Source organism: Podarcis filfolensis (assembly GCF_964270895.1).
Source record: "Podarcis filfolensis genome assembly, chromosome: 4".
In the NCBI taxonomy this organism is placed as follows: domain Eukaryota; kingdom Metazoa; phylum Chordata; class Lepidosauria; order Squamata; family Lacertidae; genus Podarcis; species Podarcis filfolensis.
Genome location: NC_139607.1, coordinates 535,342 through 547,166, shown reverse-complemented (window position 1 = coordinate 547,166; position 11,825 = coordinate 535,342). Strand labels below are relative to the sequence as shown.

Genomic DNA, 11,825 nt, shown 5'->3' with positions numbered 1-11,825 from the left:
TATATAAAAACATAAAACATCATGGGTGGGACTGATGATCTAGGTCCATTTCAGTCTGATTTCAAACCTGTTTTCATCACAGAAACTTTATATCTGTGATGGATTTCCTGAACCTCTCAGTGACTTTTGATAGCATCAACTCTTTCTGCATAAGGCTGTCCTGTTGGTTTCTAATATTTATTTTTTAAATGTCTATACCACCTACATCCAAGGATTACAGGGCTGTTGACAGTATAAGAATACAAAACTGTGTAGCATAGTAACAAACAGAAATCAATATCCCTGCCCTCCATTTAAAAGTCCTGTTTAATTAGCCAAAGGCCTGAGAGAAGATAAATGCGGTGCCTGATATGTAACGAAGGTGTCAGGCAAGCCTCTCAGAGAAGAGCCTTCGACAAGTGGGAGCCACTGCAGAAAAGGCCCGTTCTCATGTTGTGGTTCGAGGACCCGACCCCGCAGTGTGGAAAGAAATACACAAGGACACGTTATATAAGGTTAATGGGCAAGGAAAGGCCACAACTTTATTGATTACAGCAGTGAAAAGGTATTGGCTTAGGCATTGGATCTCTCAAGCAAATGGGTTTATTCACCAGTAGGTGGAGCCTGTTGATGCTCATCCAACTATAGGCTCTCCCCTGATGTCACCGGGGGTCGTGCCATGGCCTCCCGCCAAGCAGGCATCGGACAGAAATACACGACCGCCAGATTCCTTTAACGGAATACCCCTAAATTGAAGGCATAGGCGATGGCCACACCTAGCTCTTCGTCACACCACAACACATTATTCCAATGCCTAACCTACCCACCAATACCACAAAAGTTGTGACGATTGCTACGAGGTAGGCGAAAAAACCAAAAAGCCTAATGCCAAATGGAAAAACTCCTACCAGGCCCCCTAGACAACCAGGGCGACCAACCTAAGGTCCATAGCAAGGCCAATGACCTAAGCCCTAACTCAAGGGAGTGGAGGGTGGGTGACTCGCGGTGAGACGACGAAGAATGAGGCCGGGGAGAGGCTGGCACCGCAGCAAAAGGCTGCTAAGCACGCCCCCTCCCAGGCACCTGGTTGGATGCCTGCCGAGGGGGCGTGGGTGCCAGCCAGGTGAGGTGGAGGCAGGGGGCTAATGCCCCCTGCTAGGGGCGGTGCTCGGCTCCCGCCCACAACCACTCCCCTCTCTTGCAGGGAGGAGAGTCCTTGCTGCACAAGAAGAAGGGCCTCAGCTGAGGATCACAGAGTCCCGGTTGGTTCATATGGAGAGAGGTGGTCCTTGAGGTATAGCAGTCCTGAGCTGTTAAAGGCTTTTAAGGTCAAAACCAGCACTTTGAATTGGGCCCAGAAACTAATAGTAGTGGTACCTTTCGTACCTAGACAGCCAGCATGAGAAGGTGGTCACAGAAATGAGCAACAAAAGTAATGCTTAAGATAAATATAGAAGACCATAAAAATGAATGCGAATAATGAATAAATTGCAAGATGGATGTGATTTTAATTGGGATGCTACAAGCTACTCCCCCTCCGCTGGGTTTCAGTTTGGATCAATTTTGATCTGAAATCCACATTTGGAAAACTGACTCTTTGGTCTTCCCATGGATTTGCACTGGGAAACCAAAATTATCACAACTTGTTTCTTTTTCACATAGGTGCATTGCATATGGGGGCATAGGAGCCTCTCAAAAGGGGATTAACCCTGCAGAATTTCAAACAGGTAGATCCAGGGTTTTTTTGTGCTAGTCACCTTAAAGTTTGCTTTTCCAAACAAATATTATTATTATTTGTTGTTGTTGTTGTTGTTTAAAAAAGTATTTACAGCTAGTTCTCAATCCTTCCTGTTCCATGATTATTTATGAAAAGAAACTGATTGGAGGGTGTAACTCCTTCTCCAGGGTAACCAAGCCAAAGAAAGACTCTCCAGGCAGGCAGGGAGGCAGGCAGGCAGACACATGAAAGGTTGAGTAGAGTACTCAAGGACCAACAAAAGACAAACAGAACAAATGCCACCAACGTGCACCAAAGACTTGCAGGAGGTTGAAAGGCAGTGGAAGTGAACTGGTCATTCTCATACTTCTCCTTCCCTCCCTTCAAGTGCTGTTGGATGAGATTCTAACACTGAATTGTAAACTAGTGCTGTCCATGAGCAAAATCCAGCCCTCTTCCTCCCCCTGCCCACCTTCCCTGGCATCCTCCTTAGTTGGGGCTGTTTTGCAACACTTTGGAGATTGTCAGTCTGGCTTCCTTAGGGAGTATTTTGAGTTCTGTCTCAGTCTGATGCACTCTGGATTGATTCAGTTTCTGAACTGCCTCTACCCACTTTGGACTGCATGGATCCAATTTTGTTCAAAATTTGGGACTCATTCAAAGTGGTTGAAGAGCCCTAATTTTAATGATTTAATAACAAAAGAAAAGTAGTAGAGGAACTAAAAAAATTGCACTCCTGTTGTGTTTCTTTATTGTATTTGCAATAATTTCTATTGCTTTGTTATAATCCTTGTGTTCTTGGGAGACCTTTGCAAGTGGCTCTGAACAGCTGCTCCCCTCCTCCTTCAGCTTATGGTGAAGTTATCCTGTAAAAACCCCTCATTTTTCTGGAACAGTGGTCAGGTCCCCTTCCTCCTCCACCACCTGCTGCTGCTGGGGGCCCCAGGAAGAGTCTGCTCCTCCCTCTCTTTACTGTGCTTTCTGCTATTAAAAAAAGGATTGTTAATTACAGAATCTGTGTTTTAATATAAACGTTGCAGTTGAACAGAGGCAACTGCACCCCTCAGTAGTTTCTAATTTTCCTTTTAAAGAGTGTGCAAAACTTTATACTGCACGTGAGCCTGAAAACGATGCGTATGTATCTGCTGTTACCAGAGCAGAAACTCTGTTTTCGCAGAGGGAAAGGTCTATTTATTTGTCCCTGATAGATTGTAAGGATCCGATTGAGAGGGTGTGTCACATAGATGGCTGTTCTCTATGTTCACAGAACTGTGGTGCTGGATGTTTTTTGTTTTTTTTTCCTTTGCTCCCGTACACGGCCAAATAGCAATGGCAGCAGAATGCAGGGATGGGAACTCACTCCTGGCCCTCTTGAAAAGGATTGCAGGAGAGCTTGAATTTGGACATGAATTGCATAGTTCATAGACCCAAATGTGCAGATCAACTCTTACTCTGGTTTCTCAAATTATTAAGAGCAATATCACATTGCAAGCCTCATTGAAAGCCAGTATGAGAATCAAACCCAGGAGATTGTGCTTCATCATACACACCAATGTTTATTTATTTTAAAGTATTTGTTAAGCTTGCATCCTGCTGTTGTATGTGACTCCTGACAGGTCTCTTCTGTTTGTCTCTCCGGGTCAAACAAGTGTGACAAACAAGTATGACAAACAAGTGTGGGCTGTGTGGGCTGGAAGAAAATGGAATGAATACTGCACAGTGATGAGAACCCCCAAGCAGCAAGTGAATGCACCATCATCCAGAACGAGGCATCACGGCTCATCAGCAGGAGTTGAACTGGAACAGTGAGGCACCCTTGACCACCCCAAAGCCTTGTTACCTCCTAGGGCTACTGGCCACCTCCTTGCGCCTTCTGCTGTGTGACAGGGAAGAACAAATGTCACTTATGTCCCAGATTTGATGAAGGGTGGAGAGGCAGAAATAGGAAGGCTGCTATTAACCAGTACATGATAAGTTAGTATGTCATAGAATCATTTCATAAAATCATGCCTATTTCAGGGATGGGCAGGGTTGGGCCACCCTAAAGACCCCTGTGGTGCCCTGTGAACCCCCTGCCCCTCCCTAGCTATGCTACTGCCCCCTAGAGCATTCACTGGTCCCCCACTATTTTTAATGTGGGTGACATAAACTTCAAAGATGTTGTTTCATTCCATTTTATGGTATTAGGTTTTTAACCTTTTTATTACTTTATTATATTAAAGAGCATGGAAATAAACATAACATCACAATAACAGGTACCCCCCCCCCCGTTAATGTGAAGATTAGGTTCCAAGGCACCACACACTTAAGTGAAATTGTGTATATTTGAAACACCATTGGAAAAGCCTGCAAACACCCTGTTCTGTTTCGTCCCCTCCCTGCTCCCGCCCAACATGCCTAACCTTATTTGCCTGAACCCCAGGTGGGCGGGGTATAAATAAATTATTTATTATGATGATGATGAACTATTTCCAAGCAGGACCTGTGATCGTTGGCCCATCTCTGCGTTTCCTCCCCCATAGGACTACCTGGAGGAAATCACTCTGTGCTTGTAGTGCACTAACCTTTCTTTCCAAATTTACCAGCCAACCTAACGCTAATGTTGTTTGCGGCTCCTTTGGAAATTATTCATGTGCAAATATGCATACATCCAACATCATTCCTCTGATATCAATTTATGCTAAACAAGGTCTCTTTGCTTCCCAAAATTATGTTTGCCTCTGAACTCATGTATTCTTTGATCATTCTGAGTGGGGGTGAGCCCATTGTTCTTGTTTATTAACGCAGCAAATTTCCCGTAGCCCTTGGGTGGAAGGAAACCCTTCAGCATGGTAATTATACATTCACACTAGGGGGGCTTCTTTGTGTTCTGAAAGAATACAATTCTCTGATTACACTCGACCTAACTGGCATTTAGAATAGGAGTATTAATAACTCATTCTTACTGATGCATCAGGTAGAATGAAAATTAGATAGAAAGGTTATAACCTGTCAAACTATGGGTTTAATTACGGAAGCTATTATGTTTCAGCTGAAGTTTCCCTTCACATTCACAGCTGTGAGCAAATCCAATACTGCATTTGTGATCTCATAGACATTCCTATGGCAACAACCTATGACTTCATAGGCTGATTTTACTCGTATAATTCAGCAGAAATAAATGAAACATGCTATATCATGATAGGCACAGAGTGGTGACGCTGTTGCTACTCTAGGATGGCTCTCCATCAAATGAGCTGATTTCCATAATACCAGAGCAGGGGGAGGGGGGATTCAGAGGCCTGGGCAGGTTGCTCTTAGCCTCTCACAGCTCTGCTGTACTTTGTGCTGTTAGGTAAGTGTCATTATATAAACTATGCACAAACTTTCCAAATGACCCTTTGTTGTGATTTGGGAAGGCCCGGCTCCATTTGCTCGGCAATGCTGACTTGAGGTCTTGAGGCTCAGACCAACCGAGCAACAGCCACAGAAGCTCCCTTGCTCCCCACCCAGCTGTCTGCCATTGCTAATACCAAGTGGCTCTCTTGTCTTGGAGCCCTCCCTAAATTTTGCAGGGCGATGCTGATTGGCTGAGGTTGGTGCTTCAGTCTTCTTCTCCTGGTATGCCGCACAGAGAAACTTACGGTCTTCAAATAAAAACATCTTGAAGGTCCCAGGCCACAGAGAAGTTAGGCTGGCCTCAACTAGAGCCAGGGCTTTTTCGGCTGTGGCTCCGACCTAGTGAAACACTCTGTCACAAGAGACTAGAGCCCTGCGGGACTTGACATCTTTCCGCAGGGCCTGCAAGACAGAGCTGTTCCGCCAGGCCTTTGGCCAGGGCACAGCCTGACTCCCTCCCTCAGCAATCTTCGCGGAGCTCTGGCCCAATGGTGGCCAGTGGCTTGAATTTAATTAATTTTATAATGAATGATTTTAGAGTGTTGTTTGTGTTGTACTTTTGTACTGTTTTATTGTTGTTAACCGCCCTGAGCCCGGCTTCAGCTGGGGAGGGCGGGATATAAATAAAATTTATTATTATTATTATTATTATTATTATTATTATTATTATTATTAATATTATTCCAATCAAAGCATCTCACTTTTTTCCACCAGGCAAGGTGCCACAACTGGGCCTTGGAGTAGCAGAGTTGCCATTAGTGCCTATTTGGCGTTTCCACCTCCTTCGCTTGTTGAGCCTTAACAGAAGTTTGTGTTTTCATTCTATTTCTATCACTCTCTTCCTTCAAGGAGTTCAGAAGAGTTGAGCAAGAAATAGAGGGAGCCATTCAAAATATGCAATTGGGAAAATCTCCAGGACCAGATGGATTGACTTCCAGATACTACAAAGCATTGAGAGAATGGCTGGTACAACCGCTGAAGGAAGTCTGCAATGAAATTTTAGAGGGGAAGAAGGCACCCGAATCGTGGAAAGAAGCGTATATTACACTTATACCAAAATCTGAGACTGAGAAGAACCAGATTAAGAACTACCGCCCTATATCACTACTTAATGTGGATTACAAAATTTTTGCAGACATTTTGGCAAAAAGACTGAAGAGAGTTTTGGTGGGAGAGATTCATAAAGATCAGGCTGGCTTTCTTCCAGGAAGACATTTATCTGACAATGTGAGAAATATAATAGACATTATGGAACTATTAGAAGCTAATATTAATACTAAGGCAGTATTAATATTTGTGGACGCGGAGAAAGCCTTTGACAATATCTCTTGGAGCTTTATGAAGAAGAATCTTGAAGGGATGGGGGTAGGCCAAGGTTTTGAGAATGGTATAGGTGCAATTTACTCTGAACAAAAAGCAAAATTAATTGTAAATAATGTGGTTACTGAAGAATTTGCTATTGAAAAAGGGACACGACAGGGGTGCCCAATGTCCCCATTACTTTTTATATCTGTCTTGGAGGTTTTATTAAACATGATCAGAGGGGACCAGCTGGTTAAAGGGATTCAGGTTGGAGCTAAACAATATAAACTGAGAGCGTTTGCAGATGACCTGGTATTAACTTTACAAGAGCCAGACACTAGTACAAAAAGAGTTTTAGAGCTAATACAAGTATTTGGTCAAGTAGCAGGTTTTAAGCTGAATAAACAGAAAACGAAAGTATTGGAGAAAAATCTAACAGTTGCTGAAAGAGAGAGGTTTCATAGTGAAACTGGATTAATGGTAGCAAAGAAAGTGAAATACCTGGGGATTAATTTGACATCTAAGAATGTGAACTTATTTAAAGACAATTATGAGAAATGTTGGACAGAAGTTAAGAAAGATCTAGAAATATGGTCAAATTTGAGACTTTCCTTGTTAGGCCGAATTGCTGTTATTAAGATGAATGTTTTGCCGAGAATGTTGTTTTTGTTTCAAACATTGCAGATTGTGGACAAGATGGACTGTTTCAAGAGGTGGCAGAAAGACATATCTAGATTTGTCTGGCAGGGCAAAAAGCCCAGAATAAAATTTAAGATATTAACTGATGCAAAAGAAAGAGGGGGGTTTGCCCTGCCAGACTTAAAACTGTATTATGAATCAGCGGCTTTTTGCTGGCTGAAAAACTGGCTACTTCTTGAGAACACAGACATTTTGGATCTGGAAGGGTTTAATAATAGGTTTGGTTGGCATGCATATATATGGTATGACAAGGTAAAAATTCACAAAGGTTTCAAAAACCATATTGTTAGGAAAGCACTATATAATGTTTGGATTCGGTATAAAGATCTGTTGGAAAATAAAACCCCTAGGTGGCTGTCACCAATGGAAGCTAAGGAAGTGAAAAAACTTAATATGGAATCTAAATGGCCAAAATATTGGGAAATTATAGAACAAGAGGAGGGAAAAGTGAAACTACAGAGTTATGAGAAATTGAAGTCTAAAGTAAGAGACTGGCTTCATTATTACCAGATAAATGAAGTATTCAAACAGGACATAAAAATTGGCTTTCAGGTGGAGAGATCAAAATTAGAAACAGAATTGTTGGAACCCAATACTAAGAATTTGTCAAGAATGTACAACTTGCTGTTGAAATGGAATACACAGGATGAGACGGTTAAATCAGCTATGATTAAATGGGCACAAGACATTGGTCATGACATCATGTTTGCTGACTGGGAACAGTTATGGACCACCGGTATAAAGTTTACGGCATGTAATGCCTTAAGAGAGAACATTATGAAAATGATTTATAGGTGGTACATGACCCCAGTCAAGCTTGCAAATATCTATCATTTGCCCAATAATAAATGCTGGAAATGTAATGAAACTGAAGGTACTTTCTACCACCTTTGGTGGACGTGCCCAAGGTTCAAGGTCTTCTGGGAAATGATCTATAATGAAATTAAGAAGGTACTTAAGTGTACCTTTCATAAGAAACCAGAGGCCTTTCTCCTGGGCATGGTAGGCTAATTGGTGTCAAGGAAAGATAGGACGTTCTTTATGTATGCTACAACAGCAGCAAGAGTTCTTTTAGCAAAGTATTGGAAGACACAAGAACTACCCACGCTGGAAGAGTGGCAGACGAAGGTGATAGACTATATGGGACTGGCCGAGATGACTGGCAGAATCCGCGACCAAGGAAAAGAGACGGTGGAAGAAGATTGGAAGAAATTTAAAGTTTATTTTAAGAACTGTTGTAAAATTAATCAGTGCTAAAATGTCATGGGTAATGTAAAACAGAATTGCAGTGACAAATAATTGGGTAAGAGAAAAAGGATTAAAGAAAGTGAATTATAAGTAATTGAAATTAGGGGTTGCTGGAAAAGTTTAAAACAGGGATGCAGAAAAGGGAGGTATGGGGAAGTCGTTGAAATAAGGTTTAAGAAAAAGAGGTTATGAAATTATACGTGTTTATATGTTTGTTTGTTTATGTATTGTCAGTTGTATTGTGTTTTAATATATGTTGGAAAATTAATAAAAATTTATATATATAAAAAAACAAGGAGTTCAGAAGAGTGTAGGTGCTTCCCCTCTCTCCTTCACAAAAGCCCCAGGAGGCAGCTTAGGCTGAAAGAGGCTGGACGTAAATTGCTGAGTAAGAGTCCTACCCAAGGAGGAATTCATTGTTAATATCACTTTTATTGAGTTTTATTATACATAAATATAAACACAAACTAAACAAATATTAAATTGTAAAAGTACTCCTGGGGAGGCAACATTAAATCTCATTTGACATTTTCCATATTAATAAAAATACAGAAACAAAATAATGAGTAATATTTGTGAAGAGCGGGGAGTAAGACGAGAATATCTGTAGAAACTTTCAAAGCCAGAGCACAGTCATGAGTTCCAGCCTCCCAGAGATACCGCTGAAAACCAGAATTGAAAAGTGGCATTGATAATATAATTAATGACATACCACCAAGTCGCATAAAAAGCTTGTTCATAATTTAACGCTTAAATTCTGTGTTATGTTTTCATAAATTGTTAGGTTCTATACCTTCTTATACCACTATGAAAGGTCCAAAGTTTCCAAGATTCTCCATTTTTAAGCCATTGAAAGCAGTACAACCATTAGTATAAAAAAACCCCAGAAGTCCCTTAGCTTTGATGTCTACATTTATGTCTTCAAATAAAGATAATAATGACAGCTGTGGTGTAACTTGCAATGATTCTTTCACAATATCCACCATTTCTTTATACGCATTGTTCCAAAAACCATCAATGGGCATTCTCATCCCAGGTGGTAGTACATGCCCCTCCTCTTGCAACCTTGTCACCACATGGCTGGCATTGGTTGGATGAGAGCTGAACGGGCGTCCTGTACCACCTATTAAATTCCTTTAGGGCATGCTCCCAAACAGAAGCTGGTTCATGTATTATTCAATTGTGCGTCACCAATATTTTCATTTATATCCCCCTCCTATACAACTTTCATCCCAGGCAGTGGATCTAAGGTTACAGTCAACATCTCCTGATATAATTTGGAAATGATGCCTTTGCCCCTGTATCCCACACCCAACAATCTGGGAACTGTAGTATATTAAGGGTGTGGAGAATTGTATCTCTGTGAGGGGTAAACTGTAGTTCCCAGGGGTCTTGGGGGAAATGCCTGTTAAGTGTATGGTGTGTGCACAGCCATGAGCAAGCTGAGCTTCCAGGCAGCCTCTCTCCAATTTGAATATCACTTGGCTTATGCCAGCTTTTCAAAAGACTCTTCTAATAAAAATTGAGTTGTACAGTTCCTTTCCATAATCTCCCTTTATCACTAATTATATTCAACTTCTACAGATTCTGCTTTGGTCTCATCAGTAATCTCACAATCTCCAGATCGGTGAAAGTGGATGTTTAGTCAGTGTATAAATTGAGGGCAATTATCATTAGGACCACACACAGTAATATGAAAATAATTAGGCCATTGCTGCCAGCAAAAATATAAATCAAATCAGTTTACAGTAGCAGCATTAATAAATTGTAAGAGATACAATCTATTATTTTACATGAAGATGGAAAAGCTGCTAAACTGCCTTGCTAGGAGGCTTCATTGCAATGAAATACAGAGAACAAAGTTCAGAAAATGTGTAGGTTTGGCTCTCTGTGGGCAATTGTGCCATGGGAAATAACAGACCCACTACAAGCGCATAAGCAAAGCAGAAAAAGAGCATGGTTCTGTTTCTCAGGCTGTTCTCCTCCTGCCCCACAGAGGGGAAAACTGTTGCAGAGTTCATCTTGCATCCAGGTATCCAGTAAACACTGGTCCTGCTATCCAAACATGAGGAATTAGTCCCAAAACTTTGCTAGACACACTGCAGATTCAGATCTCCAAACAGCTGGACCTGCATGTAATACTGCAAACAAATAAGACATGAGAGCAGAACAAGACTGCAGTCCTAGAGATGCTCACCTGTGTCCAACTGGGATGGGTGGGGGCAAATGGTTAAGCACCCTCCCCCATTTCTGATCAGAACTGGGGGGCTTACAGCTGACTGGTAAGGCATCTACCAATTTTAAGAAGGTTAATTAAATCAATTTTTGAGGTATTGCCAGCAAATAGTGTCTTTCACAAGTAGTAAGTTTAGTAATACTTTAAAAGGGGGTGGTTATCTTTGATGTTTCAGAAGCAACTGAACAAGCCATTTCAAGCACGCTAACCTGGAACCACTTCAGAACAATATGGTGCAGCAAGGTTTCTAACTGCCGGGTGAGGTGATACAGACATGGAATTTCAAAAGCCCAGTTCTCCAAGTCTATTTTGAAGTGGGCCCAGACACACCTGAGGACTGCTCCCTTCTGTGAGTCCTCCCTACTCCTACGAGACTAAGGTGAAGGTCGAGTGGATTAAGCATGCAGGAACTATAATCCTTGGAATTTGGACGGGGCCACAAGGCACCCATCCAGGCATTCTAGGATGCCATGGGAAATAATTTCCCAGGCTTCCTGGCATAAATGGATAGGTGGATATTTACTCAGCAGGATGACTTGATCTTGGGATGCATGGCAACCACATTTCTGATGCTTCCCAGTGCCCCCGGATATTGCTATATGCACTAATGGAAGCACTGAGGCCTGAATTGTTGTGATGGGCCCTCCCTGCCATAATTCCATTTCCTCTTGGTAAGTTTCCGAAAGGTGGGGACTGACTCAAAAAGGGTTTTCTTGTGTGTGTGTTTCTTTGTGGCTGATTAGCTGCGCTCCCTGTGCAAAGGTCAGAGGGGGCAGGGATTCTGTTGAGGCAGGTGATTAGCTGTGGGAGGAGCTTATCAGAGCTTGCAGGGCAGCAGCTGAAGAAGGAGCAAAAAGGGTTTTCTTGTGTGTGTGTTTCTTTGTGGCTGATTAGCTGCTCTCCCTGTGCAAAGGTCAGAGGGGGCAGGGTTTCTGTTGAGGCAGGTGATTAGCTGTGGGAGGAGCTTATCAGAGCTTGCAGGGCAGCGGCGCGCACAGTTTGATCCATCTTTTAGATTTAGGGGAGCTAGTCTCAAACGTTTGTTGAGGGTGACCTAGGTTTTTTGGGGGGGAGTTATTTGTCCTGTGTTCACGCTTTTTATCATGGAGGACTGCTGTAGCCACCCCCAACGACACGTTCTCAAGATGGAGGGTGAGGGAACAGCTGCAGTCGCCTGCGGTTCCTGCGCAATGTTTGCCATCTTGCCAAAGGTTGCAGGCAGCTTTACCTGCAGCAATTGCATGTTGATTGCCCTCTTACAAGACA

The 11,825-nt window shown here is 42.4% G+C and overlaps 1 long non-coding RNA gene across 1 annotated transcript; it reads left to right on the top strand.

Annotated features, from left to right (window-relative positions):
- The first annotated feature begins 4,904 nt into the window (after nt 1–4,904).
- Nucleotides 4,905–10,932, top strand: LOC310761377. The gene is made up of 3 exons (XR_014547446.1): nt 4,905–5,030; nt 8,620–8,699; nt 10,735–10,932. It is a non-coding gene; the product is annotated as an uncharacterized lncRNA (long non-coding RNA).
- Nucleotides 10,933–11,825: the final 893 nt, after the last annotated feature.